This window comes from Oryzias latipes, chromosome 2 (assembly GCF_053564925.1).
Source record: "Oryzias latipes strain Hd-rR chromosome 2, Olatipes_Hd-rR_3.1".
NCBI lineage: Eukaryota > Metazoa > Chordata > Actinopteri > Beloniformes > Adrianichthyidae > Oryzias > Oryzias latipes.
In genome coordinates, this window is record NC_136238.1 from 29,235,141 (window position 1) to 29,247,402 (window position 12,262).

Here is a 12,262-nt window from a genome sequence, read left to right on the forward strand (position 1 = left end):
GTTGTTTCAAAGAAAACAATAAGTAAATCACTCAACCGCCATGGCCTCCATGCACGCACACCACGCAAAACTCCATTTTTGAAGAAGAAGCATGTTGAAGCTTGTTTGGAGTTTGCGACACAACATTTGGATAAACCCATGACATTCTGGGAGAAGATACTCTGGTCAGATGAGACCAAAATTGAACTCTTCGGATGTCATAAGACGCAACATGTTAGGAGGAAAAATGGCACCGCACATCACCCCCAAAACACCATACCAACAGTCAAGTTTGGAGGTGGGAGCATCATGGCGTGGGGCTGTTTTTCAGCATGTGGTACTGGTAGACTTCATATCATTGAAGGAATAATGACTGGAGAAAAGTATCGAGACATTCTTGATCAGAATCTGCTGTCATCAGCCAAGATGAAGATGAAAAGAGGGTGGATCTTTCAGTAAGACAACGATCCCAAGCACACAGCCAAGGTAACACTCAACTGGTTGAAGAAAAAGAAAATAAAGCTGCTAGAATAGCCCAGTCAATCACCAGACTTGAATCCAATTGAAAATCTTTGGAAAGAACTGAAGATCCGGGTTCATAGAAGAGACCATCGGAACCTTGAAGATTTGAAGGCAGTTTGTGTGAATGAATGGGTCAAAATCACACCTGAGCAATGTATTCGACTGGTTTCTCCATACAGGAGGCGTCTTGAGGCTGTAATCACCAACACTTTGTTACACATAACTTCATTTATGGACATAAATGTTTGGATTTCTTTCTATGTGTGCATTACTTGGGTTGATGCTGACATCTGGTGAAAATTTCGTGTCAATAGCTCGATTAGAAAAATGTTTTTTGAGAGAAATGTTGACGTGTTCAATACTTATTTTCCCCGCTGTATATTCGATTCTGCCTCCAGGTGATTTCTAGGAGTTTTTAAAAGAATATCAGCGAGAAAACATTTAGATTCTTGTTATTATTGACAGTAAAGATGCAGCTTTCCATAGTGGATGTTTGACACAGTTAAACATCTAAATGTTTCACGCATGCACAATAACTGTAATAAGAAAATGGGAGAAAGGGGCCATTCGATTGGCTAAAAGCGAACAGGCCTTATTTGCTGATGAGTTTGATTGACAGATTCATCAGCCAATGGGGAAATTCTGAAACATTTATTGTATAAACACAGCGTGCGTTTTTGTGTGAAACACTCATCTGTAAACTTGTAAAATAAAATGTGAGAAGTTGTGCACCAAAAATCTGCATCTGTGTGTAAAAATCCTTTGTTGTAAAGTTTTGACAATTAAATTCACAACTGACCAATTACATTTGCATGTGATCATTTAGAGTTACAACATTAAATCGACGATTACAACTGCTTGAATTTGCTTCCGCGAATCGTGGGGGGGGGGGGGGTGTTGTTTGATAAAGTTGGTAAACTTTATTTGTATCCTACCTTTCAAGACAAAAATCACAAATTGACTCACCTGTAATGCAGACTAGACAAAAACACACCATTCTAATGACGTATTTTTTATGTTTTCATCTTTCCTTACTTACTTATAAGTAAGAATAATAAAAAAAGCTTTTAGCCTTGAGGACAGACAGAGGACAGCCACAGAGCCTAACAAGTTGTGTTTCTCCACCTCTCCCCTTTTTGGAAAAGGTTTGAAAATTTATGCAGACAATTGTGTGTCTTTTCATTTCCCAACATTTTCCCAACTGCACATTTCACACTAACCTGCTGACATGTGAGAGCTGTCCACACTTTGGACATGACTTCTGTCCCTTCTCTTCCTCTGATCTCTGTTCTGTGGGTCTGTCTCTTTATCTGTAGTTGATGTTGATTCTGTCTCTTCATCTGTAGTTGATGTTGATTCTTCATGTTGGTTTCCTTCTTCATCCTGACTATCAGTTACATTAAAGCTCTGCTGATTGTTTCGATCTGCTTCACTGTTCTCATCTTCCTTATTAGTAGGAATCTCCATCAAGGTATCAGTCTCCTGCTTCAGATCAAGCTGATCTTCATCCTGACTGATGAAGAGTTCCCCTGGTTCCTCTTTAATCTGTAGAGGTTCTGGTTCCTCCTGTTCCTCTTTAATTTGTGGAGGTTCTGGTTCCTCCTGTTCCACTCTGAAGTTCCTCTGCTGGTTGCAGAGATCTTCCTCTTCAGTCATCCAATGCTGGGGGAGAACTGCAGGGACACAAACACAACAAGGAGCCTTTTATACGTTTCCAGGACTTTTGGGTTTTTTCAAGCACCAATAAACTCTGTGATCTTTGGAGAAAATGTTTGAGGAGCCTGAATATATTAGGGGTGTAATGATATGCTAAAACCTATCATGCCTGCAAAATACCTGCAAAATTCTAATTACCAGGCATTCAACCATAGGTGTGTCTATTGGTTTATTTAAGAGGTGTCTAGCACACAGGTGGCCATAAAAGGGCATTTCTTAACAAAGAACAGCCCTTCCCATTTCATGCTGTCAGCAATTATTTTGATTTGATTTGAAATGGTTTATTACAAGCAATCAAATAGGAATAATACACGAAAACAATACACTCATCAGTTATACATTCATACAATAACTAATCAAACTTAGAATAATTAGACATCAAATTAAATATTGCTTGAAAGGGAGTGAAAAGAAGCAAACTTATATAATCCCACCCCTGTTCTACTGTAACCATTTTATTACATAATTTATCAACATCCGGTTCAAAGCTTTTATCAGACAGAATTAAAAATCTTGAAATATCAATAAAGCACATGACAAAGGAAATTACTTAAATTATTTTGCAAAAAATAACTTTTAGAAATCAACATGGCAATGAAGTATCCAAAATATATGCAGATTATGTTACTTATAAAAGTCATTGATATGATTAAAGAATAATACTATATCAGTAAAATAGACATAACACTGTTTCAGGAATTTTCATAGCAAAATTTGGTCAAGTATCAAAAGTCATAATATGTACAAAATTATTTTACATTAGGAAAAATCATGAATCAGCCTACCAATTTTTGGGAGCAAGCAAAGTAATATCATTAAAAGTCAATCAATTTTCAATAATTGATTTTTTTTTTTAATTAATTTTGAAATTCTTTTGTGTTGGACCGGATGGAAAAGGAAAGAAGGGAAGAAGAGAGAGGGATGTTAGAAAGAGGGGGATAGGAGGGTGATCATAGGACGGAGGGGAGGGGGGTAAAACCATGAAGCAACATAAAGCAACAAGCTACTGGATGTTTATCATTACGGTAAGGTACAGATAGAATACAAATCGCAAAGGGGCGGGGCCTGTGCACACACACTCTCAAATGTTATAAACACACCTGTTAGCTGCAAAAATGTCCCCATGTCAACATGTACACAATAAAGATAGTGTTCACACACGCATACTTATGCCTACAAGCCAACTAGTGTGAGATATTTCATTCATTCACGCAATATGTTAGTGCAAAGGTAAGCTGACACCTGTGCTCAGTTGAGTGTTTATGTTCTTCTAAAATGGATGATGGCATGTGGAAAGCAGGAGGGGGAGCAACCAGCCACCCCCACACCTAGCCCCCCGCCGCAGCAACCGCGGCAGCCAGAAGCCCCCAATGCCACACGGCAGCAAGCAGGCAGAGAACAACCGCCCCCGGGCGCCCACGCCCGCCACCCAGGCCAGGGCCAGCAGGACCGCCGCGAGGCCCCCAGAGCCAGAGAGCAGGGAGGCATGGGGGGAAAGAGAGCGCCGCCCCAGCCCAACCAGGAGAGCAGCCCCCCCGCCACGCCGGAAGAGCCCAACGCAGGGCCCCACCCAAGAAGGGCACCCACAGCCCCAGACGAGCACCCCATCACCACCCAGGAGTTCCGGGCTTCCCCCCGCCCCAACCCCAGGTATGAGCCAGGACCCCCCAAGGGAGACCCGCTCCGCGCTCCAGGCAGCCACCCACCAGGGCCACAGACGGTCCAGAAAGGCGCAAGACAGGGGCCAGCCGCCCAGGAGAGGGGCACCCCAGAGAGAAGTGGAGCCCACAAGGGTTGTTGTAGACATGGCCCGACCAGGCTCAGCCAAGGATGGAAATTTGCGATGCCCGGCAGCCGGCGGCAAGGACCAGAACCCACCCCCCAGGGAGACAGACACCCCCGGCTCAGGTGTAATATGATCCCCGGTTTCCGGGCTTGCCAAAAAGTTTAGGGATCCCCCTCCCTGCGTGGGGAAAGCACCGCCGGGCCCAGGAAACTGGCATCCAGGGGACACGGCCACCGCCGCCAAGGGCCCCGCACGGACGGGGCAGGGGACAGATGGTCCGAGGTCCCGCCTTCCTTGCGACATGACTGAATGAATTTTCAATAATTGATTAATCATTTGTTTTATTATTATTTTTTTGTATTTTTATTTATCTTTTTTCTTCTTCTTTTTTTCCCTTTTTATGATAAAGTAATGCTATGTAGTAAAATAAAAAGTAAAAAGGGTCCATATTTATCGAAAGACCAAGGCTGGTATTTCTTCTTCTTCTGCTGATTAACAGCTGTTCTTCTCAGTTTAAAACAAAGCTTGTAGTTCTCTCCAGAATGTCGACCCGGTTATCTCGTTGCTCGTTTTTAGCGCGGAGCCTCAGGGATCCTTTCATTAGCACTAAGAGCGAAGTTAGCTGAGCATTCACTTGTTCCATAAAGGGATACAATGCATCTTGGATATCATCAAGAGTCTTTTTAAGGTCTCCGTATTCCTGGTTTTTCTTAGGGGCCATGAGTCAGTACTCTTGGCAATGGCTCCCCATAGAAAAGAAATGTCACAAAATCTGAGAAAGGAGATCCTTTATTTGCACAAAAATGGGAGGGCTAAAAGAAGATCAGCAAAGCTTTACACATCAGTCAAGATACTACAAAAAAGTGATCTAAAGATGGAAGAAGGATGGAAGTGTCACCATCATACCATCAAAATGTTTTGCCTTATTTTAAATTTCCTTTCAAAAACGTTGTTTTTCAAATTTTGCTTTTGCTTTCATAAAAATGTTTTCACATGTGCTGCGTGTTATCTTGCTTACTCCCTTTGCTTTTGCATTTTTTAGTTTTCAGTTTAGGGAGACATTTCTGCCATAAGGCCTGAACAATAAATCGCAAATTTATTGCTATCCCGATTTCAAGCTGTGCAATATCAGTATTGCAAAAGTCGCGATAAATTGTAAACCTTTACTACGCTAAAACAATCTCATGGCAGCTTTAAGTATTTATTACATCAAATAAATCCATTTATGTGTTTGACCAATCAGATGGAGCCCTTAACGTTGTTGACCAATTAGATAGAGCTTTTATGTTAAATGTTGGCCTCCTATGTAGTCAAGGGTGAATTGGGAAAAAACTGAAGGTATTTGACTCTTATTTAAATAAAACTGTTGCAGTGAAATGCCAAATTTTTCAGTTGTTTTGCTCTTTCTTCAAGTTTTCCTCATAGCGTGCTGCCCTGTCTGCCATCAAACAGCTGCTGATTGGTCCAGATTCTAACCAATCAAATGGTCATATGTATCAAACATGGTGTCTTCTACTGAGGCTCAGAAGCTGAACCAGCTCTTTTTACACTCGATTTTGTTTCTTTAGATAAAAATATTTTCATTTTAATCACTTTAACAGTAATCCGTACTTTTTTTAAGCATTGATTCATTTTATTTAGTCAGATTTGAGAATTTATGGCTGAGGATCAACTGAAACTGTGGTTTGGAATAGATTAACAGCAATAATAAGCATAAGAATGATGGCTCACCAAAGCAGGTCAATGTATTTAACAGAAGATTTTTTTATATGTTAATTAATTTTCACAGCGTCTTATTTGGAAGAACTCGTGTGCTTTTGTCCACAGTAAAAAATAAAACAATTTAGAAAGTTTTGTGCAACGTGATTGCATAAATATCACTCCCGAAAACAACTCCAAGCTAACGTTAGTGGTGAAACTAAAACAGCAGCAACATAAAGCTATAATCCAGCCGCACAGTTAGGATCCAGATATCAGCTAAGACGGAAAAAACAAAGACGTTTATGGATCTATTTGTCTGTAAATGGATGTAATGATGAACAAACCTGCAATGTGAAGCTGAATCTGCGGGTTCCAGCTGCTATCCAGCAGTCTGCGCTGACGACAGAGCTCCTCCTCGTTCTGGACGATGGTTCCTTCAGCAGCAGAAAGTTGTTCTCTGACAGAACCTTCGTGAGGTTCTGAAGACATGGTTCCTGCTCCGATCTTCAGCTCCAACTCCCACAAACACCGCCGTCCTCTTCACTGCAGCTCCGATCGATCATCTGCTAGTCTCACAATCACAGCAATCCACGTTGTCTTTCCGTTCAACACTTCTTCACTCATTTACGACACTTTGGAAAATACTGAGAGTTCCCACACGAACCACGTATCGTCCTTTCTGTCCAAAACCTCACAAACGTCCCAACAAAACGCCGACGTCCTCTCAACACAAGCTAAGGCTGCTAGCCAGCTAACAAGCTAACACCTTGCTAGCGCCCCGTGCTGTTTACTTCCGGTCACGTGAACAAACTTTATTTAATAAGAAACGTATAAACTGCTTAACTGGACCTCAGTATGGTTAAAAAAGGATTTGAAATGTGAATATATTGCAGAAAAAAGATAAGAAATAAAACAAAAAGTATATAAGACAAAAATAATTATTACTTCAAAAATCTTTGGGGTTTAATAAATTTTAAATCTTTCAAAAATTAAATTAGTTCGAATTGCTTTTTGGTTTTGCCGAGGTTTGATAATGGTACATTACTGATTGATTTCACTCAAAAACTGCTGGAATTTAGGTTTGGAGTTTGACCATTTGGCTTTATGGATATGAATTTTGCCAATAATAAAAACAATTGTGTAATGAAGATACAATCTTTGTCTACTTTGACATTTAGGTAACCCAGAACAATGTCTTTATCTAAAAATGTAACAGTTTGTTTAGTTATATTTCCAATATAGTTTCCCACTTCAATCCAAACCTTATTTGTCTGTCTCAGACCATTACTGTGTGTTTTTTACTGTCACCAGTGAAATCCAGCAGGAAGCCTCAGTGAGAACTGTGAGGAAACGGTATTTAACTCCTGAAGTGGCTGCAAGTTTTATTGATGTTTTTAAGCAAACTCCTGCTCAGATTTTACCTGCATCCTGTGATTTTATTGTTGATCATTTTAATAACAGACTTCAGTCTTCCATAGATGCAGTGGCTCCACTCAAAACAAAAACATTAAAAGCCACTCCTAAAATCCCATGGAAGACTGACGACATTAAGGGTCTGAAGCAGAACTGCAGGAGAGCAGAGAGGAGATACAGGAAGACGAAATTAATAATTCACAAAGACATTTTTAAAGAACAACTCAAAATCTACAATAACTCAGTTAAACGGGCCAGAACCTCCTATTTTTCAAAAATCATTTCAGAAAATAAAAACAACCCCAAATTTCTTTTTAAAACAATTGATATTTTAATAAACAAAGACTTCAACAAGTCCTCCATGCCATCATCTAATGCTGCATGTGAGGACTTTGCAGACCACTTCATGGGTAAAATCAATGCTATAAGATCAAACATTTCCTCCATGCAAACACTGATCTTAACAGACCACCAGCATTGTTTTTACCAGAAGAAACACTGGGGAGTTTTGTCCTGGTTGATGCGGAGATGCTTGGTCGAGTTGTATCCCAAGTAAACACTACAACCTGCCTTTTAGATCCCATTCCCACTTCACTTTTTAAAACATTTTATGGATTCTTTGAGTCAGAGCTTTTAAATATAGTAAACTGCTCTCTTCAGACGGGGGTCTTCCCCTCTGCCTGTAAGACGGCGGTGGTGAGGCCCCTTCTGAAGAAGAGTCAATTAGATCCAAAAAATCTGGATAACTATAGACCCGTATCCAACTTACCATTTTTAAGTAAAATAATAGAAAAAAGTGTCGCTACTCAACTGCATGAGTTTTTAAATGCCCAAAAAATTTTAGAAAAATATCAGTCTGGTTTTAGGACAAACCATAGTACAGAGACGGCTCTTTTAAAGATCGTTAATGACCTTAGATTAAACTACGACTCACAGAAACTTTCTGTTCTGGTGCTGCTGGATCTTAGTGCCGCTTTTGATACAGTAGATCACCAGATTTTATTAGACAGACTTAGTAGTCTAGTGGGCCTTTCTGGAAATGTTCTTAAGTGGTTTTACTCTTACCTGACAGATCGACACTTTTATGTAAGTATGGATATGTGCTCTTCAGGAATCCACGAAATAAGTTGTGGGGTTCCCCAAGGGTCAATTTTAGGGCCAATACTTTTTAATTTGTATATGTTGCCTCTTGGGGGGGTCATCAGGAGACATGGCGTTGACTTTCACAGCTATGCTGATGATACACAGCTTTACATCGCCGTGTCTCCTGATGACCTTGAACCGGTTAACACTCTTTTAAACTGCATTTTAGATATAAAGTTGTGGATGGCAGAAAATTTCTTAAAGCTCAACCAGGACAAAACTGAAGTTTTAATCATCGGTTCTGAAGACAATAGAGAGAGATGATTTTACCACATCTTCATAATTTTAAACCTTCTCAATGTGTGAGAAACCTGGGCGTACTTTTTGACTCTGAGCTAAATTTTATCCCACACATTAAAAATGTCGTTAAGACAGGATTTTATCATCTCAAAAACATTGCCAGAGTCCGCCCGTTCCTCTCTCTTGCCAGCACAGAGGTACTAATGCATGCTTTTATTTTCAGTCGTTTAGATTACTGTAATGCCCTGCTCTCTGGTTTACCCAAAAAGTCTCTTTCAAACTTGGAACTTCTACAGAACTCAGCGGCACGAGTTCTGACGAGGACCAGAGGGCGGGAACACATTACACCCTTTTTAAAATCGCTGCATTGGCTCCCTGTGCGTTTCAGGATTGATTTTAAAATTCTTTTAATGGTTTATAAATGTTTTTATGGTCTTGGGCCTTCTTATTTAAATGATATTCTTTTAAAATATGAGCCCTCGCGGACCTTGAGGTCCTCCGGTGCTGGCCTCTTAGTTGTTCCCAAGGTGAGGACCAAAACTTATGGTGAGGCTTCGTTCTGCCATTACGGTCCTCGCCTGTGGAACGGCCTTCCGGAGAGCCTCAGGGCCGCAGAGACTGTAGAGGTTTTTAAGAAGAGGCTCAAGACCCACCTTTTTAATTTAGCTTTTAGTTGATTTTAACTGCTAATTTATTCTATTAGTTTTAGTATAGGCTATTTTATTTATGTATTTATTTTAATTTTATGCATCTTATTTTCAATTTTATGTTTTTTCTTTTTTATGTTTTTAATTTTAGCATCTTATGATTTTAGCCCCAGTGTTTCTTGAGGGGATCTTTTCCTCCAGGGCTTGCCGGCTTGGTCAGCGGTTGTTGCTGCAGTTGTTGCCCTTGCTGGGGCGGCTGGGGTCTAATTTTACAGCTTTTGGCTGTGAGGGGGACCCCGGTGTTGTCCCGGTCTGGGTGGGCACTGTGGCGATGTTCCGGTGGCCGGGCTGGCTCCTGGTATGAAAGGATTCCCAGATACTGTTTCCTCACAGCAGAGCCAAGCCATACTTGTTTATTTATTTATTTATTTTACAGTTACATAGTCATATTTCATTGTACGTGGGAGCCATGGGTCATGTGGTTTAATGGAGGGGAGTGGGAAGGGTGAAGGGTGGGTTGGGGTTTTTATTGTAATGTTGTGTGTTTACTGTTTTTAGTGTTAAAGCGCTTCGAGCTGCACAAAGTGCATGAGAAGCGCTATTTTATAAATAAAGTTTGATTTGATTTGCAGTCCACAAACAGATGATAAATAGTTTCCTCCTGAGTTCCACAGAATGAACAAGACAGGTCCATGTCCACAACAAATCTACTCAAAGTTTTTTTGGTAGGATATATACAATGCAATATTTTGAAGGACTCTTTTTTTATTTTGTTATTTAGACAGTATTTATTGCTAATAGTCCAAGCATAAGTCCATTTTATGTCCACAAATTTGGATTCCCAATAAAACCTCCCAGCAGGTAAGGTTGTGTTTTGTAAAAGATTTCTTATTTGTTTATTGGAAACTGAATTAACACAAATATCCAGATTGTCCAAAAAAATTGTCTGGGTTCTTCATTGACTTGTGTTATAAATCCCTTTAAACAGGTTGGAACGGCATCTAACACTATTGGATATTCTCTGGGTGGAACAGGAATACCGAATTTAAAAACAAATTGTTCAGACGTCAGAAGATGTCCATGAAAATTGAAAAGTTGTCTGATTAAAACAATATCATTATCATACCATCTAGGAAAAAAGTGATTTATTCTTGTATTGTACATTACTGTTATTCCAAATAAAACAAGTTGTTGGAGAAAAATTATGTTTATAAAGAAGTTTCCAGGCCAGCAGGGCTTGTTTGTTAAAGTTTGAAAGTTTTGTGGGTAATTTTTCAATTTTACAATTACATTTTAGCAAGAATTTAAGGCCTCCCACTGTGTCAAATATATATTTGGGAAATGCATTCCAGATATTGTCTTCCTCTTTCAATAACTGACTTAACCACTTTATTTTAAAAGAGTTGTTTAAAGTTTCAAAGGTTAATGCATCCATGCCCCCATGTTTTCTGGTGTTACACAAAACAAATTTTGCTTAAGTAATGACATTTTTTCCTCCAAATAAAATCAAATAATGTTTTGTTTAATAGGTTACAGATGTGTTTTGGCATTTCTAAAGACAGAGACACATAGACAGATCTAGAGATTCCTTCAGCTTTAGATAACAGAATTCTACAGTTCAGAGAAAGATCTCTCATTAACCACATGTTATAAGGCGCGGTGGAGTTTAGAAACAAAGGATTTGTATGTTTGTGTCAGTGTGGGGGGCTCAAAGATATTCTTATTTTCAGAAAGGGGGGCCCTGCAGAAAAAGTTTGGGAACCACTGGTTTAGAGGATCAGATGCAGAAGAGAATCCAACATAGAACCGGAGTCACACTGGATCCAGCTGTCAGGAAGGGGAGGAGCCAAAATTCAGAAACTGGAGTCAGAGGCAGAAACGTCAAGATTTGATCCATAAACAGAAACAGGAGAAAATCCATAGAGAAACCAAAAACTGATGATCTGACAATGTAGAGCTGAAAACAGAGAACAAAGTTCTTCAGGTTTCAGGGATGAAGAAGAAATGCTTTTCCCCAAAACTTCTCTCCTGCTTCATCCACTACTGTCAAATAGGAGCTTCTGAAGCTGCTGGAGTCAGCTGGTTTCCATGGCAACGTCTGATGAAGGACAGGAGTCTATGTAAAGTGAGACTGGAACATTGATGTTTAAACTGAAACGACTGTTTCTGCCGTTAGAAGCTGCAGAAAGAAGAGACTCAGTGTTTTCCAGCAGCTTCATCCTGCAGAAACATCAGCAGAAGAGAAGCAGCAGCCATGAAGGGACTGAGGACAGACGGACATCAAAGCAGAATCCAAGCATCACCTTCATCATGATGAAGCTCCGCCCTCTGACCTTCAGCAGTCATCTCCAGGCTCCGCCCCCAGTCTGCAGCAGCTTCATCTGCTGCCTCCATCCTCTCTCTGTGAGTCTCTGCAGAGTTTTTCTGCAGCTGCTGGTTTTTCTGCAGCAGCAGCAGCATCAGAGCCAGAGAGCCAAAGAAAGTGGAAAGTCTGAGAAGGAAGCAGCTCTGAAGCTCTGCAGCTGACGGTGCAGCTTCAGGACTCATGAGGAGGAGCACACTGCAGCACCTCCTTTTCCTCCACCTTCCTCTTTGAGGCAGCAGAAGCTCCTCCAACTCCATCTGGACCTGGCTGTTCTCACAGACCATGTGGCCTAATGAACAAGGCGTCTGACTTTGGATCAGAAGATTGAGGGTTCAAATCCCTTCATGGTTGGAGGCAGAACTTTTTTTCTAAATCAGCAGTTGGTGAAGCTTCAGAGACTCCCACAGTGAGACACCTGCTGGCTGTTCTTTGTAACTGCATCTGTTCTCAGTCCCTTCATGGCTGCTGCTCAGAGCTGTTTCTGGATCTTTCTGGAGAATTCATGTCTTTACTGATCCAAATGTGGGATTTCTGTTTTTCTTTGGACTTTTCTTTATTTCAGGCTTTTAGCTTTTGGAACTTTCTTTGTTTCTATGCTTTAACTTCCAAACGGGTTTATCTAAGACAATCTGATTGTTTTTCATTTGACTTTCTAGGAACTTTCTGTTTCATCTTTGAGGATTTGGACTTTTGAAAGACTTTTAGCTGCAGTTTCATCCTTTGAACCAGATGGATCTGAATCTAGAGTCA

At 40.4% G+C, this 12,262-nt stretch overlaps 2 protein-coding genes and 1 non-coding gene across 6 annotated transcripts in view; 2 read left to right on the forward strand and 1 right to left on the reverse strand.

Annotated features, from left to right (window-relative positions):
• Positions 1–12,262, forward strand: part of LOC144987836 (uncharacterized) — a 147,783-nt gene that overhangs the window by 37,664 nt on the left and 97,857 nt on the right. The window lies entirely within an intron of this gene.
• The window catches only part of LOC144987110 (uncharacterized), a 463,057-nt gene that overhangs the window by 2,742 nt on the left and 448,053 nt on the right, over positions 1–12,262 (reverse strand). For 2 of the 4 annotated variants that reach the window (XR_013650972.1, XR_013650970.1), the window contains exon 5: positions 1,722–2,174. The gene's annotated coding sequence lies outside the window, so the exon portion shown is untranslated. Of the gene's footprint in view, positions 1–1,721; positions 2,175–6,048; positions 6,641–12,262 lie in introns of those variants that run through there. The other 2 variants (XR_013650976.1, XR_013650973.1) reach the window with 2 other exon arrangements.
• On the forward strand, positions 11,791–11,863 carry trnaq-uug (transfer RNA glutamine (anticodon UUG)). The gene has a single exon. It is a non-coding gene; the product is annotated as a tRNA-Gln (tRNA).